An 18,994-nucleotide genomic window follows, 5' to 3' on the forward strand; every position below is an offset into this window, starting at 1 on the left:
TGCATTCTAAAAGAGGAGTGACTGCATTCTAAAACTGGAGAGGCTGCATTCTAAAACTGGAGAGGCTACATTCTAAAACAGGAGTGGCTGCATTCTAAGACAGGAGAGGCTGCATTCAAAAAAATGAGAGGCTGCAATGTAAAACAGGAGTGACTGCATTCTAAAACAGGAGAGCCTGCATTCTAAAGCAGGAGTGACTGCATTTTAAAACTGGAGAGGATGCATTCTAAAACAGGAGTGGCTGCATTCTAAAACTGGAGAGCCTGCATTCTAAAACAGGAGTGACTGCATTCTAAAACAGGAGAGGATGCATTCTAAAACAGGAGTGGCTGCATTCTAAAACAGGAGAGGCTGCATTCTAAAACAGGAGAGACTGCATTCTAAAACAGGAGAGGCTGCATTCTGAAACAGGAGTGACTGCATTCTAAAACAGGAGTGACTGCATTCTAAATCAGGAGTCACTACATTCTAAAACAGGAGAGGCTGCATTTTAAAACAGGAGAGGTTGCATTCTAAAATGGGCAGAGACTGCACTCTAAATGAGGAGTGGCTGTATTCTAAAATGCACAGAGGTTAAAATGCACAGAGGTTGCACTCTAATGCAGGAGAGGCTGCATTCTGAAACAGGAGTGACGTCATTCTAAAACAGGCGAGGCTGCATTCTAAAACAGGAGAGGTTGCATTCTAAAATGGGCAGAGACTGCACTCTAAAGGAGGAGTGGCTGCATTCTAAAATGCGCAGAGGTGGCACTCTAATGCAGGAGAGGCTGCATTCTAAAACAGGAGTGGCTGCTTTCTAAAATGGACAGAGGCTGCAATCTAAAACAGGAGTGACTGCATTCTAAAACAGGAGTGACTGCATTCTAAAACAGGAGAGGATGCATTCTAAAACAGGAGTGGCTGCATTCTAAAACAGGAGTGGCTGAATTCTAAAACAGGAGTGACTGCATTCTAAATCAGGAGCGGCTGCATTCTAAAACAGGAGTGACTGCATTCTCAAACAGGAGAGGCTGCATTCTGAAACAGGAGTGACTGCATTCTAAAACAGGAGAGGCTGCATTCTAAAATGGGCAGAGACTGCACTCTAAAGGAGGAGTGGCTGCATTCTAAAATGCGCAGAGGTTGCACTCTAATGCAGGAGAGGCTGCATTCTGAAACAGGAGTGACATCATTCTAAAACAGGAGAGGCTGCATTCTAAAACAGGAGAGGTTGCATTCTAAAATAAGCAGAGACTGCACTGTAAAGCAGGAGTGGCGGCATTCTAAAATGCGCAGAGGCTGCACTGTAATGCAGGAGAGGCTGTATTCTAAAACAGGAGTGGCTGCATTCTAAAATGGACAGAGGCTGCATTATAAAACAGGAGTGGCTGCTTTCTAAAATGCGCAGAGGCTGCACTGTAATGCAGGAGAGGCTGCATTCCAAAATGGGCAGAGACTGCACTCTAAAACAGGAGTGGCTGCATTCTAAAATAGGAGAGGCTGCATTCTAAACGGGCAGGGGCTGCATTAAAAAACAAAAGTGGCTGCATTCTAAAATGGATAGAGGGTGCATTTTAATGCAGGAGAGGCTGCATTCTAAAATTGTAAGAGGCTACATTATAAAACTGGCAGAGGCTGCATTCTAATTAGGAGAGGCTACATTCTAAAACAGGAAGAGGCTGCATTCTAAAATGGGCAGAGGCTGCATTCTAAAACAGGCAGAGGCTGCATTCTAAAACTAGAGTGACTGCATTCTAAAACAGGAGAGGCTGCATTCTAAAACAGGAGAGGTTGCATTCTAAAATGGGCAGAGACTGCACTGTAAAGCAGGACCGGATGCATTCTAAAATGCACAGAGGTTGCACTCTAACACAGGAGAGGCTGCATTCTAAAACAGGAGTGACTGCATTCTAAAACAGTAGAGGCTGCATTCTGAAACAGGAGTGACTGCATTCTAAAACAGGAGTGACTGCATTCTATAACAGGAGTGGCTGGATTCTAAAACAGGAGAGGTTGAATTCTAAAACAGGAGAGGTTGCATTCTAAAACAGGAGAGGCTGCATTCTAAAGCAGGAGAGGCTGCATTTTAAAATAGGAGTGGCTGCATTCTAAAATAGGAGAAGCTGCATTCTAAAATGGGCAGAGGCTGCATTCTAAAACAGGAGAGGCTGCATTCTAAAACTGGAGAAGCTACATTCTAAAATCGCAAGAGGCTGCACCCTAAAAAAGGATGGGCTGCATTCTAAAATGGGCAGAGGCTGCATGCTAAAACAGGAGAGGCCGCATTCTAAAAAGGAAGTGGCTGCATTCTAAAACAGGAGAGGCTGCATTCTAAAATGGGCAGAGGCTGCATTCTAAAACAGGAGTGGCTGCATTCTAAAACAGGAGAGGTTGAATTCTAAAACAGGAGAGGCTGTATTATAAAAGAGGAGAGACTGCATTCTAAAACAAGAGTGATTGCATTCTAAAACAAGAGTGACTGCATTCTAAAACAGGAGAGGCTGCATTCTAAAACAGGAGAGGCTGCATTCTAAAACAGGAGTGGCTGCATTCTAAAACAGGAAAGGCTGCATTCAAAAACAGGAGTGACTGCATTCTAAAACAGGAGAGGCTGCATTCTAAAACAGGAGAGGCTGCATTCTAAAACAGGAGAGGCTGCATTCTAAAACAGGGGTGGCTGCATTCTAAAACAGGAGAGGCTGCATTCTAAAAGAGGAGTGACTGCATTCTAAAACAGGAGAGGCTGCACTCTAAAACAGGAGTGTCTGCATTCCAAAACAGGAGTGGCTGCATTCTAAAACTGGAGTGGCTGCATTCAAAAAAAGGAGAGGCTGCAATCTAAAACAGGAGTGACTGCATTCTAAAACTGGAGTGGCTGCATTCTAAAACAGGAGTGACTGCATTCTAAAACTGGAGAGGATGCATTCTAAAACAGGAGTGGCTGCATTCTAAAACAGGAGTGACTGCATTCTAAAACAGGAGAGGCTGCATTCTAAAACAGTAGTGACTGCATTCTAAAACAGGAGAGGCTGCATTCTGAAACAGGAGTGACTGGATTCCATAACAGGAGAGGCTGAATTCTAAAACAGGAGTGATGTCATTCTAAAACAGGAGAGGCTGCATTCTAAAACAGGAGAGGTTGCATTCTAAAATAAGCAGAGACTGCACTGTAAAGCAGGAGTGGCGGCATTCTAAAATGCGCAGAGGCTGCACTGTAATGCAGGAGAGGCTGTATTCTAAAACAGGAGTGGCTGCATTCTAAAATGGACAGAGGCTGCATTATAAAACAGGAGTGGCTGCTTTCTAAAATGCGCAGAGACTGCACTCTAATGCAGGAGAGGCTGCATTCCAAAATGGGCAGAGACTGCACTCTAAAACAGGAGTGGCTGCATTCTAAAATAGGAGAGGCTGCATTCTAAACGGGCAGGGGCTGCATTAAAAAACAAAAGTGGCTGCATTCTAAAATGGATAGAGGGTGCATTTTAATGCAGGAGAGGCTGCATTCTAAAATTGTAAGAGGCTACATTATAAAACTGGCAGAGGCTGCATTCTAATTAGGAGAGGCTACATTTTAAAACAGGAAGAGGCTGCATTCTAAAATGGGCAGAGGCTGCATTCTAAAACAGGCAGAGGCTGCATTCTAAAACTAGAGTGACTGCATTCTAAAACAGGAGAGGCTGCATTCTAAAACAGGAGAGGTTGCATTCTAAAATGGGCAGAGACTGCACTGTAAAGCAGGACCGGATGCATTCTAAAATGCACAGAGGTTGCACTCTAACACAGGAGAGGCTGCATTCTAAAACAGGAGTGACTGCATTCTAAAACAGGAGAGGCTGCATTCTAAAACAGGAGGGTCTACAATCTAAAATCGGAAGAGGCTGCACCCTTAACCAGGATGGGCTGCATTCTAAAATGGCAGAGGCTGCATGCTAAAACAGGAGAGGCTGCATTCTAAAACAGGAGAGGCTGCATTCTAAAATTGGCAGAGGCTGCATTCTAAAACAGGAGTGGCTGCATTTTAAAACAGGAGAGGTTGAATTCTAAAACAGGAAAGGCTGCATTCTAAAACAGGAGAGGCTACATTCTAAAATGGGCAGAGGCTGCATTCTAAAACAGGAGAGGCTGCATTTTAAAACAGGAGTGGTTGCATTATAAAATAGGAGATGCTGCATTCTAAAATGGGCAGAGGCTGCATTCTAAAAGAAGAGTGACTGCATTCTAAGACAAGAGTGACTGCCTTCTGAAACAGGAGAGGCTGCATTATAAAACAGGAGAGGCTGCATTCTAAAACAGGAGTGGCTGCATTCTAAAACAGGAAAGGCTGCATTCTAAAACAGGAGTGACCACATTCTAAAACAGGAGAGGCTGCATTCTAAAACTGGAGTGACTGCATTCTAAAACAGGAGAGGCTGCATTCGAAAACAGGAGTGAATGCATTCTAAAACAGGAGAGGCTGCATTCTAAAACAGGTGTGTCTGCATTCTAAAACAGCAGTGGCTGCATTCTAAAACAGGAGTGGCTGCATTCAAAAAAATGAGAGGCTGCAATGTAAAACAGGAGTGACTGCATTCTAAAACAGGAGAGCCTGCATTCTAAAGCAGGAGTGACTGCATTTTAAAACAGGAGAGGATGCATTCTAAAACAGGAGTGGCTGCATTCTAAAACTGGAGAGCCTGCATTCTAAAACAGGTGTGACTGCATTCTAAAACAGGAGAGGATGCATTCTAAAACAGGAGTGGCTGCATTCTAAAACAGGAGAGGCTGCATTCTAAAACAGGAGAGACTGCATTCTAAAACAGGAGAGGCTGCATTCTAAAACAGGAGTGTCTGCCTTCTGAAACAGGAGTGACTGCATTCTAAAACAGGAGTCACTGCATTCTAAATCAGGAGTCACTGCATTCTAAAACAGGAGAGGCAGCATTTTAAAACAGGAGAGGTTGCATTCTAAAATGGGCAGAGACTGCACTCTAAAGGAGGAGTTGCTGTATTCTAAAATGCACAGAGGTTGCACTCTAATGCAGCAGAGGCTGCATTCTGAAACAGGAGTGACGTCATTCTAAAACAGGCGAGGCTGCATTCTAAAACAGGAGAGGTTGCATTCTAAAATGGGCAGAGACTGCACTGTAAAGCAGGAGTGGCGACATTCTAAAATGCGCAGAGGCTGCACTGTAATGCAGGAGAGGCTGCATTCTAAAACAGGAGTGGCTGCATTCTAAAATGGACAGAGGCTGCATTATAAAACAGGAGTGGCTGCATTCTAAAACAGGGGAGGCTGCAATCTAAAACAGGAGTGACTGCATTCTAAAACTGGAGAGCCTGCATTCTAAAACAGGAGTGACTGCATTCTAAAACTGGAGTGACTGCATTCTAAAACAGGAGAGGCTGCATCCTAAAACTGGAGTGACTGCATTCTAAAACAGGAGAGGCTGCATTCTAAAACAGGAGTGGCTGCATTCTAAAACAGGAGAGGCTGCATTCGAAAACAGGAGTGACGGCATTCTAAAACAGGAGAGTCTGCATTCTGAAACAGGAGTGCCTGCATTCTAAAACAGGAGCGGCTGCATTCTAAAACAGGAGTGGCTGCATTCAAAAAAATGGGAGGCTGCAATCTAAAACAGGAGTGACTGCATTCTAAAACAGGAGAGCCTGCATTCTAAAGCAGGAGTGACTGCATTTTAAAACAGGAGAGGATGCATTCTAAAACAGGAGTGGCTGCATTCTAAAACAGGAGTGACTGCATTCTAAAACAGGAGTGATGGTATTCTAAAACAGGAGAGGCTGCATTCTAAAACAGGAGTGACTGCATTCTAAAACAGGAGAGGCTGCATTCTGAAACAGGAGTGACTGTATTCCAAAACAGGAGAGGCTGCATTCTAAAACAGGTGTGACTGCATTCTAAAACAGGAGAGGCTGCATTCTAAAACAGGAGAGGCTGCATTCTAAAATGAGCAGAGACTGCACTCTAAAGGAGAAGTGGCTGCATTCTAAAATGCGCAGAGGTTGCACTCTAATGCAGGTGAGGTTGCATTCTAAAATGGGCAGAGATGCACTGTAAAGGAGGAGTGGCGGCATTCTAAAATGCGCAAAGGATGCACTGTAATGCAGGAGAGGCTGCATTCTAAAATAGTAGAGGCTGCATTCTAAAACAAGAGTGGCTGCATTCTAAAATGGGTAGAGGGTGCATTCCAATGCAGGAGAGGCTGCATTCTAAAATTGGAAGAGGCTACATTATAAAACTGGCAGAGGCTGCATTCTAATTAGGAGATGCTACATTCTAAAACAGGCAGAGGCTGCATTCTAAAATGGGCAGAGGCTGCATCATAAAACAGGAGAGGCTGCATTCTAAAACTGGAGAGACTGCTTTCTAAAACAGGAGAGGCTGCATTCTAAAACAGGAGTGGTTGCATTCTAAAACGGGGAGGCTGCATTCTAAAACAGGAGTGACTGCATTCTAAAGCAGGAGAGGCTGCATTCTAAAACAGGAATGGCTGTGTTCTAAAACAGGAGTGGCTGCATTCGAATACAGGAGTGGCTGCATTCTAAAACAGGAGAGGCTGCATTCTAAAACAGGAGTGACTGCATTCGAAAACAGGAGAGCCTGCATTCTGAAACAGGAGTGACTGCATTCTAAAACAGGAGAGCCTGCATTCTGAAACAGGAGTGACTGCATTCTAAAACAGGAGTGACTGCGTTCTATAACAGGAGTGGCTGCATTCTAAAACAGGAGAGGTTGAATTCTAAAACAGGAGAGGCTGCATTCTAAAACAGGAGAGGCTACATTCTAAAATGGGCAGAGGCTGCATTCTAAAGCAGGAGAGGCTGCATTTTAAAACAGGAGTGGCTGCATTCTAAAATAGGAGAAGCTGCATTCTAAAATGGGCAGAGGCTGCATTCTAAAACAGGAGAGGCTGCATTCTAAAACTGGAACGGCTACATTCTAAAATCGCAAGAGGCTGCACCCTAAAAAAGGATGGGCTGCATTCTAAAATGGGCAGAGGCTGCATGCTAAAACAGGAGAGGCCGCATTCTAAAAAAGAAGTGGCTGCATTCTAAAACAGGAGAGGCTGCATTCTAAAATGGGCAGAGGCTGCATTCTAAAACAGGAGTGGCTGCATTCTAAAACAGGAGAGGTTGAATTCTAAAACAGGAGAGGCTGCATTATAAAAGAGGAGAGACTGCATTCTAAAACAAGAGTGATTGCATTCTAAAACAAGAGTGACTGCATTCTAAAACAGGAGAGGCTGCATTATAAAACAGGAGAGGCTGCATTCTAAAACAGGAGTGGCTGCATTCTAAAACAGGAGAGGCTGCATTCTAAAACAGGAGTGGCTGCATTCTAAAACAGGAAAGGCTGCATTCAAAAACAGGAGTGACTGCATTCTAAAACAGGAGAGGCTGCATTCTAAAACAGGAGAGGATGCATTCTAAAACAGGAGAGACTGCATTCTAAAACAGGAGAGGCTGCATTCTAAAACAGGAGTGACTGCCTTCTGAAACAGGAGTGACTGCATTCTAAAACAGGAGTGACTGCATTCTAAATCAGGAGTCACTGCATTCTAAAACAGGAGAGGCAGCATTTTAAAACAGGAGAGGTTGCATTCTAAAATGGGCAGAGACTGCACTCTAAAGGAGGAGTTGCTGTATTCTAAAATGCACAGAGGCTGCATTCTGAAACAGGAGTGACGTCATTCTAAAACAGGCGAGGCTGCATTCTAAAACAGGAGAGGTTGCATTCTAAAATGGGCAGAGACTGCACTGTAAAGCAGGAGTGGCGACATTCTAAAATGCGCAGAGGCTGCACTGTAATGCAGGAGAGGCTGCATTCTAAAACAGGAGTGGCTGCATTCTAAAATGGACAGAGGCTGCATTATAAAACAGGAGTGGCTGCATTCTAAAACAGGGGAGGCTGCAATCTAAAACAGGAGTGACTGCATTCTAAAACTGGAGAGCCTGCATTCTAAAACAGGAGTGACTGCATTCTAAAACTGGAGTGACTGCACTCTAAAACAGGAGAGGCTGCATCCTAAAACTGGAGTGACTGCATTCTAAAACAGGAGAGGATGCATTCTAAAACAGGTGTGGCTGCATTCTAAAACAGGAGAGGCTGCATTCGAAAACAGGAGTGACGGCATTCTAAAACAGGAGAGTCTGCATTCTAAAACAGGAGTGACTGCATTCTAAAACAGGAGAGGCTGCATTCTGAAACAGGAGTGACTGTATTCCAAAACAGGAGAGGCTGCATTCTAAAACAGGTGTGACTGCATTCTAAAACAGGAGAGGCTGCATTCTAAAACAGGAGAGGCTGCATTCTAAAATGAGCAGAGACTGCACTCTAAAGGAGAAGTGGCTGCATTCTAAAATGCGCAGAGGTTGCACTCTAATGCAGGTGAGGTTGCATTCTAAAATGGGCAGAGATGCACTGTAAAGGAGGAGTGGCGGCATTCTAAAATGCGCAAAGGATGCACTGTAATGCAGGAGAGGCTGCATTCTAAAATAGGAGAGGCTGCATTCTAAAACAAGAGTGGCTGCATTCTAAAATGGGTAGAGGGTGCATTCCAATGCAGGAGAGGCTGCATTCTAAAATTGGAAGAGGCTACATTATAAAACTGGCAGAGGCTGCATTCTAATTAGGAGATGCTACATTCTAAAACAGGCAGAGGCTGCATTCTAAAATGGGCAGAGGCTGCATCATAAAACAGGAGAGGCTGCATTCTAAAACTGGAGAGACTGCTTTCTAAAACAGGAGAGGCTGCATTCTAAAACAGGAGTGGCTGCATTCTAAAACAGGGGAGGCTGCATTCTAAAACAGGAGTGACTGCATTCTAAAGCAGGAGAGGCTGCATTCTAAAACAGGAGTGGCTGTGTTCTAAAACAGGAGTGGCTGCATTCGAATACAGGAGTGGCTGCATTCTAAAACAGGAGAGGCTGCATTCTAAAACAGGAGTGACTGCATTCGAAAACAGGAGAGCCTGCATTCTGAAACAGGAGTGACTGCATTCTAAAACAGGAGTGGCTGCATTCTAAAACAGGAGTGACTGCGTTCTATAACAGGAGTGGCTGCATTCTAAAACAGGAGAGGTTGAATTCTAAAACAGGAGAGGCTGCATTCTAAAACAGGAGAGGCTACATTCTAAAATGGGCAGAGGCTGCATTCTAAAGCAGGAGAGGCTGCATTTTAAAACAGGAGTGGCTGCATTCTAAAATAGGAGAAGCTGCATTCTAAAATGGGCAGAGGCTGCATTCTAAAACAGGAGAGGCTGCATTCTAAAACTGGAACGGCTACATTCTAAAATCGCAAGAGGCTGCACCCTAAAAAAGGATGGGCTGCATTCTAAAATGGGCAGAGGCTGCATGCTAAAACAGGAGAGGCCGCATTCTAAAAAAGAAGTGGCTGCATTCTAAAACAGGAGAGGCTGCATTCTAAAATGGGCAGAGGCTGCATTCTAAAACAGGAGTGGCTGCATTCTAAATCAGGAGAGGTTGAATTCTAAAACAGGAGAGGCTGCATTATAAAAGAGGAGAGACTGCATTCTAAAACAAGAGTGATTGCATTCTAAAACAAGAGTGACTGCATTCTAAAACAGGAGAGGCTGCATTCTAAAACAGGAGAGGCTGCATTCTAAAACAGGAGTGGCTGCATTCTAAAACAGGAGAGGCTGCATTCTAAAACAGGAGTGGCTGCATTCTAAAACAGGAAAGGCTGCATTCAAAAACAGGAGTGACTGCATTCTAAAACAGGAGAGGCTGCATTCTAAAACAGGAGAGGCTGCATTCTAAAACAGGAGAGGCTGCATTCTAAAACAGGGGTGGCTGCATTCTAAAACAGGAGAGGCTGCATTCTAAAAGAGGAGTGACTGCATTCTAAAACAGGAGAGGCTGCACTCTAAAACAGGAGTGTCTGCATTCCAAAACAGGAGTGGCTGCATTCTAAAACTGGAGTGGCTGCATTCAAAAAAAGGAGAGGCTGCAATCTAAAACAGGAGTGACTGCATTCTAAAACTGGAGTGGCTGCATTCAAAAAAAGGAGAGGCTGCATTCTAAAACAGGAGTGACTGCATTCTAAAACTGGAGTGGCTGCATTCTAAAACAGGAGTGACTGCATTCTAAAACTGGAGAGGATGCATTCTAAAACAGGAGTGGCTGCATTCTAAAACAGGAGTGACTGCATTCTAAAACAGGAGAGGCTGCATTCTAAAACAGTCGTGACTGCATTCTAAAACAGGAGAGGCTGCATTCTGAAACAGGAGTGACTGGATTCCATAACAGGAGAGGCTGAATTCTAAAACAGGAGTGATGTCATTCTAAAACAGGAGAGGCTGCATTCTAAAACAGGAGAGGTTGCATTCTAAAATAAGCAGAGACTGCACTGTAAAGCAGGAGTGGCGGCATTCTAAAATGCGCAGAGGCTGCACTGTAATGCAGGAGAGGCTGTATTCTAAAACAGGAGTGGCTGCATTCTAAAATGGACAGAGGCTGCATTATAAAACAGGAGTGGCTGCTTTCTAAAATGCGCAGAGACTGCACTCTAATGCAGGAGAGGCTGCATTCCAAAATGGGCAGAGACTGCACTCTAAAACAGGAGTGGCTGCATTCTAAAATAGGAGAGGCTGCATTCTAAACGGGCAGGGGCTGCATTAAAAAACAAAAGTGGCTGCATTCTAAAATGGATAGAGGGTGCATTTTAATGCAGGAGAGGCTGCATTCTAAAATTGTAAGAGGCTACATTATAAAACTGGCAGAGGCTGCATTCTAATTAGGAGAGGCTACATTCTAAAACAGGAAGAGGCTGCATTCTAAAATGGGCAGAGGCTGCATTCTAAAACAGGAGAGGCTGCATTCTAAAACAGGAGAGGTTGCATTCTAAAATGGGCAGAGACTGCACTGTAAAGCAGGACCGGATGCATTCTAAAATGCACAGAGGTTGCACTCTAACACAGGAGAGGCTGCATTCTAAAACAGGAGTGACTGCATTCTAAAACAGGAGAGGCTGCATTCTAAAACAGGAGGGTCTACAATCTAAAATCGGAAGAGGCTGCACCCTTAACCAGGATGGGCTGCATTCTAAAATGGGCAGAGGCTGCATTCTAAAACAGGAGAGGCTGCATTTTAAAACAGGAGTGGTTGCATTATAAAATAGGAGATGCTGCATTCTAAAATGGGCAGAGGCTGCATTCTAAAAGAAGAGTGACTGCATTCTAAGACAAGAGTGACTGCCTTCTGAAACAGGAGAGGCTGCATTATAAAACAGGAGAGGCTGCATTCTAAAACAGGAGTGGCTGCATTCCAAAACAGGAAAGGCTGCATTCTAAAACAGGAGTGACTGCATTCTAAAACAGGAGAGGCTGCATTCTAAAACTGGAGTGACTGCATTCTAAAACAGGAGAGGCTGCATTCGAAAACAGGAGTGAATGCATTCTAAAACAGGAGAGGCTGCATTCTAAAACAGGTGTGTCTGCATTCTAAAACAGCAGTGGCTGCATTCTAAAACAGGAGTGGCTGCATTCAAAAAAATGAGAGGCTGCAATGTAAAACAGGAGTGACTGCATTCTAAAACAGGAGAGCCTGCATTCTAAAGCAGGAGTGACTGCATTTTAAAACAGGAGAGGATGCATTCTAAAACAGGAGTGGCTGCATTCTAAAACTGGAGAGCCTGCATTCTAAAACAGGTGTGACTGCATTCTAAAACAGGAGAGGATGCATTCTAAAACAGGAGAGACTGCATTCTAAAACAGGAGAGGCTGCATTCTAAAACAGGAGTGACTGCCTTCTGAAACAGGAGTGACTGCATTCTAAAACAGGAGTGACTGCATTCTAAATCAGGAGTCACTGCATTCTAAAACAGGAGAGGCAGCATTTTAAAACAGGAGAGGTTGCATTCTAAAATGGGCAGAGACTGCACTCTAAAGGAGGAGTTGCTGTATTCTAAAATGCACAGAGGTTGCACTCTAATGCAGCAGAGGCTGCATTCTGAAACAGGAGTGACGTCATTCTAAAACAGGCGAGGCTGCATTCTAAAACAGGAGAGGTTGCATTCTAAAATGGGCAGAGACTGCACTGTAAAGCAGGAGTGGCGACATTCTAAAATGCGCAGAGGCTGCACTGTAATGCAGGAGAGGCTGCATTCTAAAACAGGAGTGGCTGCATTCTAAAATGGACAGAGGCTGCATTATAAAACAGGAGTGGCTGCATTCTAAAACAGGAGAGGCTGCAATCTAAAACAGGAGTGACTGCATTCTAAAACTGGAGAGCCTGCATTCTAAAACAGGAGTGACTGCATTCTAAAACTGGAGTGACTGCATTCTAAAACAGGAGAGGCTGCATCCTAAAACTGGAGTGACTGCATTCTAAAACAGGAGAGGCTGCATTCTAAAACAGGAGTGGCTGCATTCTAAAACAGGAGAGGCTGCATTCGAAAACAGGAGTGACGGAATTCTAAAACAGGAGAGTCTGCATTCTGAAACAGGAGTGCCTGCATTCTAAAACAGGAGCGGCTGCATTCTAAAACAGGAGTGGCTTCATTCAAAAAAATGGGAGGCTGCAATCTAAAACAGGAGTGACTGCATTCTAAAACAGGAGAGCCTGCATTCTAAAGCAGGAGTGACTGCATTTTAAAACAGGAGAGGATGCATTCTAAAACAGGAGTGGCTGCATTCTAAAACAGGAGTGACTGCATTCTAAAACAGGAGTGATGGTATTCTAAAACAGGAGAGGCTGCATTCTAAAACAGGAGTGACTGCATTCTAAAACAGGAGAGGCTGCATTCTGAAACAGGAGTGACTGTATTCCAAAACAGGAGAGGCTGCATTCTAAAACAGGTGTGACTGCATTCTAAAACAGGAGAGGCTGCATTCTAAAACAGGAGAGGCTGCATTCTAAAATGAGCAGAGACTGCACTCTAAAGGAGAAGTGGCTGCATTCTAAAATGCGCAGAGGTTGCACTCTAATGCAGGTGAGGTTGCATTCTAAAATGGGCAGAGATGCACTGTAAAGGAGGAGTGGCGGCATTCTAAAATGCGCAAAGGATGCACTGTAATGCAGGAGAGGCTGCATTCTAAAATAGGAGAGGCTGCATTCTAAAACAAGAGTGGCTGCATTCTAAAATGGGTAGAGGGTGCATTCCAATGCAGGAGAGGCTGCATTCTAAAATTGGAAGAGGCTACATTATAAAACTGGCAGAGGCTGCATTCTAATTAGGAGATGCTACATTCTAAAACAGGCAGAGGCTGCATTCTAAAATGGGCAGAGGCTGCATCATAAAACAGGAGAGGCTGCATTCTAAAACTGGAGAGACTGCTTTCTAAAACAGGAGAGGCTGCATTCTAAAACAGGAGTGGCTGCATTCTAAAACAGGGGAGGCTGCATTCTAAAACAGGAGTGACTGCATTCTAAAGCAGGAGAGGCTGCATTCTAAAACAGGAGTGGCTGTGTTCTAAAACAGGAGTGGCTGCATTCGAATACAGGAGTGGCTGCATTCTAAAACAGGAGAGGCTGCATTCTAAAACAGGAGTGACTGCATTCGAAAACAGGAGAGCCTGCATTCTGAAACAGGAGTGACTGCATTCTAAAACAGGAGTGGCTGCATTCTAAAACAGGAGTGACTGCGTTCTATAACAGGAGTGGCTGCATTCTAAAACAGGAGAGGTTGAATTCTAAAACAGGAGAGGTTGCATTCTAAAACAGGAGAGGCTACATTCTAAAATGGGCAGAGGCTGCATTCTAAAGCAGGAGAGGCTGCATTTTAAAACAGGAGTGGCTGCATTCTAAAATAGGAGAAGCTGCATTCTAAAATGGGCAGAGGCTGCATTCTAAAACAGGACAGGCTGCATTCTAAAACTGGAGCGGCTACATTCTAAAATCGCAAGAGGCTGCACCCTAAAAAAGGATGGGCTGCATTCTAAAATGGGCAGAGGCTGCATGCTAAAACAGGAGAGGCCGCATTCTAAAAAAGAAGTAGCTGCATTCTAAAACAGGAGAGGCTGCATTCTAAAATGGGCAGAGGCTGCATTCTAAAACAGGAGTGGCTGCATTCTAAAACAGGAGAGGTTGAATTCTAAAACAGGAGAGGCTGCATTATAAAAGAGGAGAGACTGCATTCTAAAACAAGAGTGATTGCATTCTAAAACAAGAGTGACTGCATTCTAAAACAGGAGAGGCTGCATTCTAAAACAGGAGAGGCTGCATTCTAAAACAGGAGTGGCTGCATTCTAAAACAGGAAAGGCTGCATTCTAAAACAGGAGTGACTGCATTCTAAAACAGGAGAGGCTGCATTCTAAAACAGGAGAGGCTTCATTCTAAAACAGGCAGGCTGCATTCTAAAACAGGGGTGGCTGCATTCTAAAACAGGAGAGGCTGCATTCTAAAAGAGGAGTGACTGCATTCTAAAACAGGAGAGGCTGCGTTCTGAAACAGGAGTGAATGGATTCCATAACAGGAGAGGCTGAATTCTAAAACAGGAGTGACGTCATTCTAAAACAGGAGAGGCTGCATTCTAAAACAGGAGAGGTTACATTCTAAAATAAGCAGAGACTGCACTGTAAAGCAGGAGAGGCGGCATTCTAAAACAGGAGTGGCTGCATTCTCAAATGGACAGAGGCTGCATTATAAAACAGGAGTGGCTGCTTTCTAAAATGCGCAGAGGCTGCACTCTAATGCAGGAGAGGCTGCATTCCAAAATGGGCAGAGACTGCACTCTAAAACAGGAGTGGCTGCATTCTAAAACAGGAGAGGCTGCATTCTAAAACAGGAGAGGCTGCATTCTAAAACAGGGGTGGCTGCATTCTAAAACAGGAGAGGCTGCATTCTAAAAGAGGAGTGACTGCATTCTAAAACAGGAGAGGCTGCATTCTGAAACAGGAGTGACTGGATTCCATAACAGGAGAGGCTGAATTCTAAAACAGGAGTGACGTCATTCTAAAACAGGAGAGGCTGCATTCTAAAACAGGAGAGGTTGCATTCTAAAATAAGCAGAGATTGCACTGTAAAGCAGGAGTGGCGGCATTCTAAAATGCGCAGAGGCTGCACTGTAATGCAGGAGAGGCTGTATTCTAAAACAGGAGTGGCTGCATTCTAAAATGGACAGAGGCTGCATTATAAAACAGGAGTGGCTGCTTTCTAAAATGCGCAGAGACTGCACTCTAATGCAGGAGAGGCTGCATTCCAAAATGGGCAGAGACTGCACTCTAAAACAGGAGTGGCTGCATTCTAAAATAGGAGAGGCTGCATTCTAAACGGGCAGGGGCTGCATTAAAAAACAAAAGTGGCTGCATTCTAAAATGGATAGAGGGTGCATTTTAATGCAGGAGAGGCTACATTCTAAAATTGTAAGAGGCTACATTATAAAACTGGCAGAGGCTGCATTCTAATTAGGAGAGGCTACATTCTAAAACAGGAAGAGGCTGCATTCTAAAATGGGCAGAGGCTGCATTCTAAAACAGGCAGAGGCTGCATTCTAAAACTAGAGTGACTGCATTCTAAAACAGGAGAGGCTGCATTCTAAAACAGGAGAGACTACATTCTAAAACAGGAGAGGCTGCATTCTAAAACAGGAGTGACTGCCTTCTGAAACAGGAGTGACTGCATTCTAAAACAGGAGTGACTGCATTCTAAATCAGGAGTCACTGCATTCTAAAACAGGAGAGGCAGCATTTTAAAACAGGAGAGGTTGCATTCTAAAATGGGCAGAGACTGCACTCTAAAGGAGGAGTGGCTGTATTCTAAAATGCACAGAGGTTGCACTCTAATGCAGCAGAGGCTGCATTCTGAAACAGGAGTGACGTCATTCTAAAACAGGCGAGGCTGCATTCTAAAACAGGAGAGGTTGCATTCTAAAATGGGCAGAGACTGCACTGTAAAGCAGGAGTGGCGACATTCTAAAATGCGCAGAGGCTGCACTGTAATGCAGGAGAGGCTGCATTCTAAAACAGGAGTGGCTGCATTCTAAAATGGACAGAGGCTGCATTATAAAACAGGAGTGGCTGCATTCTAAAACAGGAGAGGCTGCAATCTAAAACAGGAGTGACTGCATTCTAAAACTGGAGAGCCTGCATTCTAAAACAGGAGTGACTGCATTCTAAAACAGGAGTGACTGCATTCTAAAACAGGAGAGGATGCATTCTAAAACAGGAGTGGCTGCATTCTAAAACAGGAGAGGCTGCATTCTAAAACAGGAGTGACTGCATTCTAAATCAGGAGCGGCTGCATTCTAAAACAGGAGTGACTGCATTCTCAAATAGGAGAGGCTGCATTCTGAAACAGGAGTGACTGCATTCTAAAACAGGAGTGACTGCATTCTAAATCAGGAGTGACTGCATTCTAAACCAGGAGAGGCTGCATTCTAAAACAGGAGAGGTTGCATTCTAAAATGGGCAGAGACTGCACTCTAAAGGAGGAGTGGCTGCATTCTAAAATGCGCAGAGGTTGCACTCTAATGCAGGAGAGGCTGCATTCTGAAACAGGAGTGACGTCATTCTAAAACAGGAGAGGCTGCATTCTAAATCAGGAGAGGTTGCATTCTAAAATAAGCAGAGACTGTACTGTAAAGCAGGAGTGGCGGCATTCTAAAATGCGCAGAGGCTGCACTGTAATGCAGGAGAGGCTGTATTCTAAAACAGGAGTGGCTGCATTCTAAAATGGACAGAGGCTGCATTATAAAACAGGAGTGGCTGCTTTCTAAAATGCGCAGAGGCTGCACTGTAATGCAGGAGAGGCTGCATTCCAAAATGGGCAGAGACTGCACTCTAAAACAGGAGTGGCTGCATTCTAAAATAGGAGAGGCTGCATTCTAAACGGGCAGGGGCTGCATTAAAAAACAAAAGTGGCTGCATTCTAAAATGGATAGAGGGTGCATTTTAATGCAGGAGAGGCTGCATTCTAAAATTGTAAGAGGCTACATTATAAAACTGGCAGAGGCTGCATTCTAATTAGGAGAGGCTACATTCTAAAACAGGAAGAGGCTGCATTCTAAAATGGGCAGAGGCTGCATTCTAAAACAGGCAGAGGCTGCATTCTAAAACTAGAGTGACTGCATTCTAAAACAGGAGAGGCTGCATTCTAAAACAGGAGAGGTTGCATTCTAAAATGGGCAGAGACTGCACTGTAAAGCAGGACCGGATGCATTCTAAAATGCACAGAGGTTGCACTCTAACACAGGAGAGGCTGCATTCTAAAACAGGAGTGACTGCATTCTAAAACAGTAGAGGCTGCATTCTGAAACAGGAGTGACTGCATTCTAAAACAGGAGTGACTGCATTCTAGAACAGGAGTGGCTGGATTCTAAAACAGGAGAGGTTGCATTCTAAAACAGGAGAGGCTGCATTATAAAACAGGAGAGACTACATTCTAAAATGGGCAGAGGCTGCATTCTAAAACAGGAGAGGCTGCATTTTAAAACAGGAGTGGCTGCATTCTAAAATAGGAGAAGCTGCATGCTAAAATGGGCAGAGGCTGCATTCTAAAACAGGAGGGTCTACAATCTAAAATCGGAAGAGACTGCACCCTTAACCAGGATGGGCTGCATTCTAAAATGGGCAGAGGCTGCATGCTAAAACAGGAGAGGCTGCATTCTAAACAGGAGAGGCTGCATTCTAAAATGGGCAGAGATGCACTGTAAAGCAGGAGTGGCGGCATTCTAAAATGCGCAAAGGATGCATTGTAATGCAGGAGAGGCTGCATTCTAAAATAGGAGAGGCTGCATTCTAAAACAAGAGTGGCTGCATTCTAAAATGGATAGAGGGTGCATTCTAATGCAGGAGAGGCTGCATTCTAAAATTGGAAGAGGCTACATTATAAAACTGGCAGAGGCTGCATTCTAATTAGGAGAAGCTACATTCTAAAATAGGCAGAGGCTGCATTCTAAAATGGGCAGAGGCTGCATCATAAAACAGGAGAGGCTGCATTCTAAAACTGGAGAGACTGCTTTCTAAAACAGGAAAGGCTGCATTCTAAAACAGGAGTGGCTGCATTCTAAAACAGGGGAGGCTGCATTCGAATACAGGAGTGGCTGCATTCTAAAACAGGAGAGGCTGCATTCTAAAACAGGAGTGACTGCATTCTAAAACAGGTGAGGCTGCATTCTGAAACAGGAGTGACTGCATTCTAAAACAGGAGTGACTGCATTCTATAACAGGAGTGGCTGCATTCTAAAACAGGAGAGGTTGAATTCTAAAATAGGAGAGGTTGCATTCTAAAACAGGAGAGGCTGCATTCTAAAGCAGGAGAGGCTGCATTTTAAAACAGGAGTGGCTGCATTCTAAAATAGGAGAAGCTGCGTTCTAAAATGGGCAGAGGCTGCATTCTAAAACAGGAGAGGCTGCATTCTAAAACTGGAGCGGCTACATTCTAAAATCGCAAGAGGCTGCACCCTAAAAAAGGATGGGCTGCATTCTAAAATGAGCAGAGGCTGCATGCTAAAGTAGGAGAGGCCGCAATCTAAAACAGGAGTGGCTGCATTCTAAAATAGGAGAGGCTGCATTCTAAAATGGGCAGAGGCTGCATTCTAAAACAGGAGTGGCTGCATTCTAAAGCAGGAGAGGTTGAATTCTAAAACAGGAGAGGCTGCATTATAAAAGAGGAGAGACTGCATTCTAAAATACGCAGAGGCTGCATTATAAAACAAGAGTGATTGCATTCTATAACAAGAGTGACTGCATTCTAAATCAGGAGAGGCTGCATTCTAAAACAGGAGAGGCTGCATTATAAAACAGGAGAGGCTGCATTCTAAAACAGGAGTGGCTCCATTCTAAAACAGGAAAGGCTGCATTCCAAAACAGGAGTGACTGCATTCTAAAACAGGAGAGGCTGCATTCTAAAACAGGAGAGGCTGCATTCTAAAACAGGGGTGGCTGCATTCTAAAACAGGAGAGGCTGCATTCGAAAAGAGGAGTGACTGCATTCTAAAACAGGAGAGGCTGCATTCTAAAACAGGAGTGTCTGCATTCTAAAACAGGAGTGGCTGCATTCCAAACAGGAGTGGCTGCATTCAAAAAAATGAGAGGCTGCAATCTAAAACAGGAGTGA

Source organism: Cetorhinus maximus, chromosome 6 (genome assembly GCF_964194155.1).
Source record: "Cetorhinus maximus chromosome 6, sCetMax3.hap1.1, whole genome shotgun sequence".
NCBI lineage: Eukaryota > Metazoa > Chordata > Chondrichthyes > Lamniformes > Cetorhinidae > Cetorhinus > Cetorhinus maximus.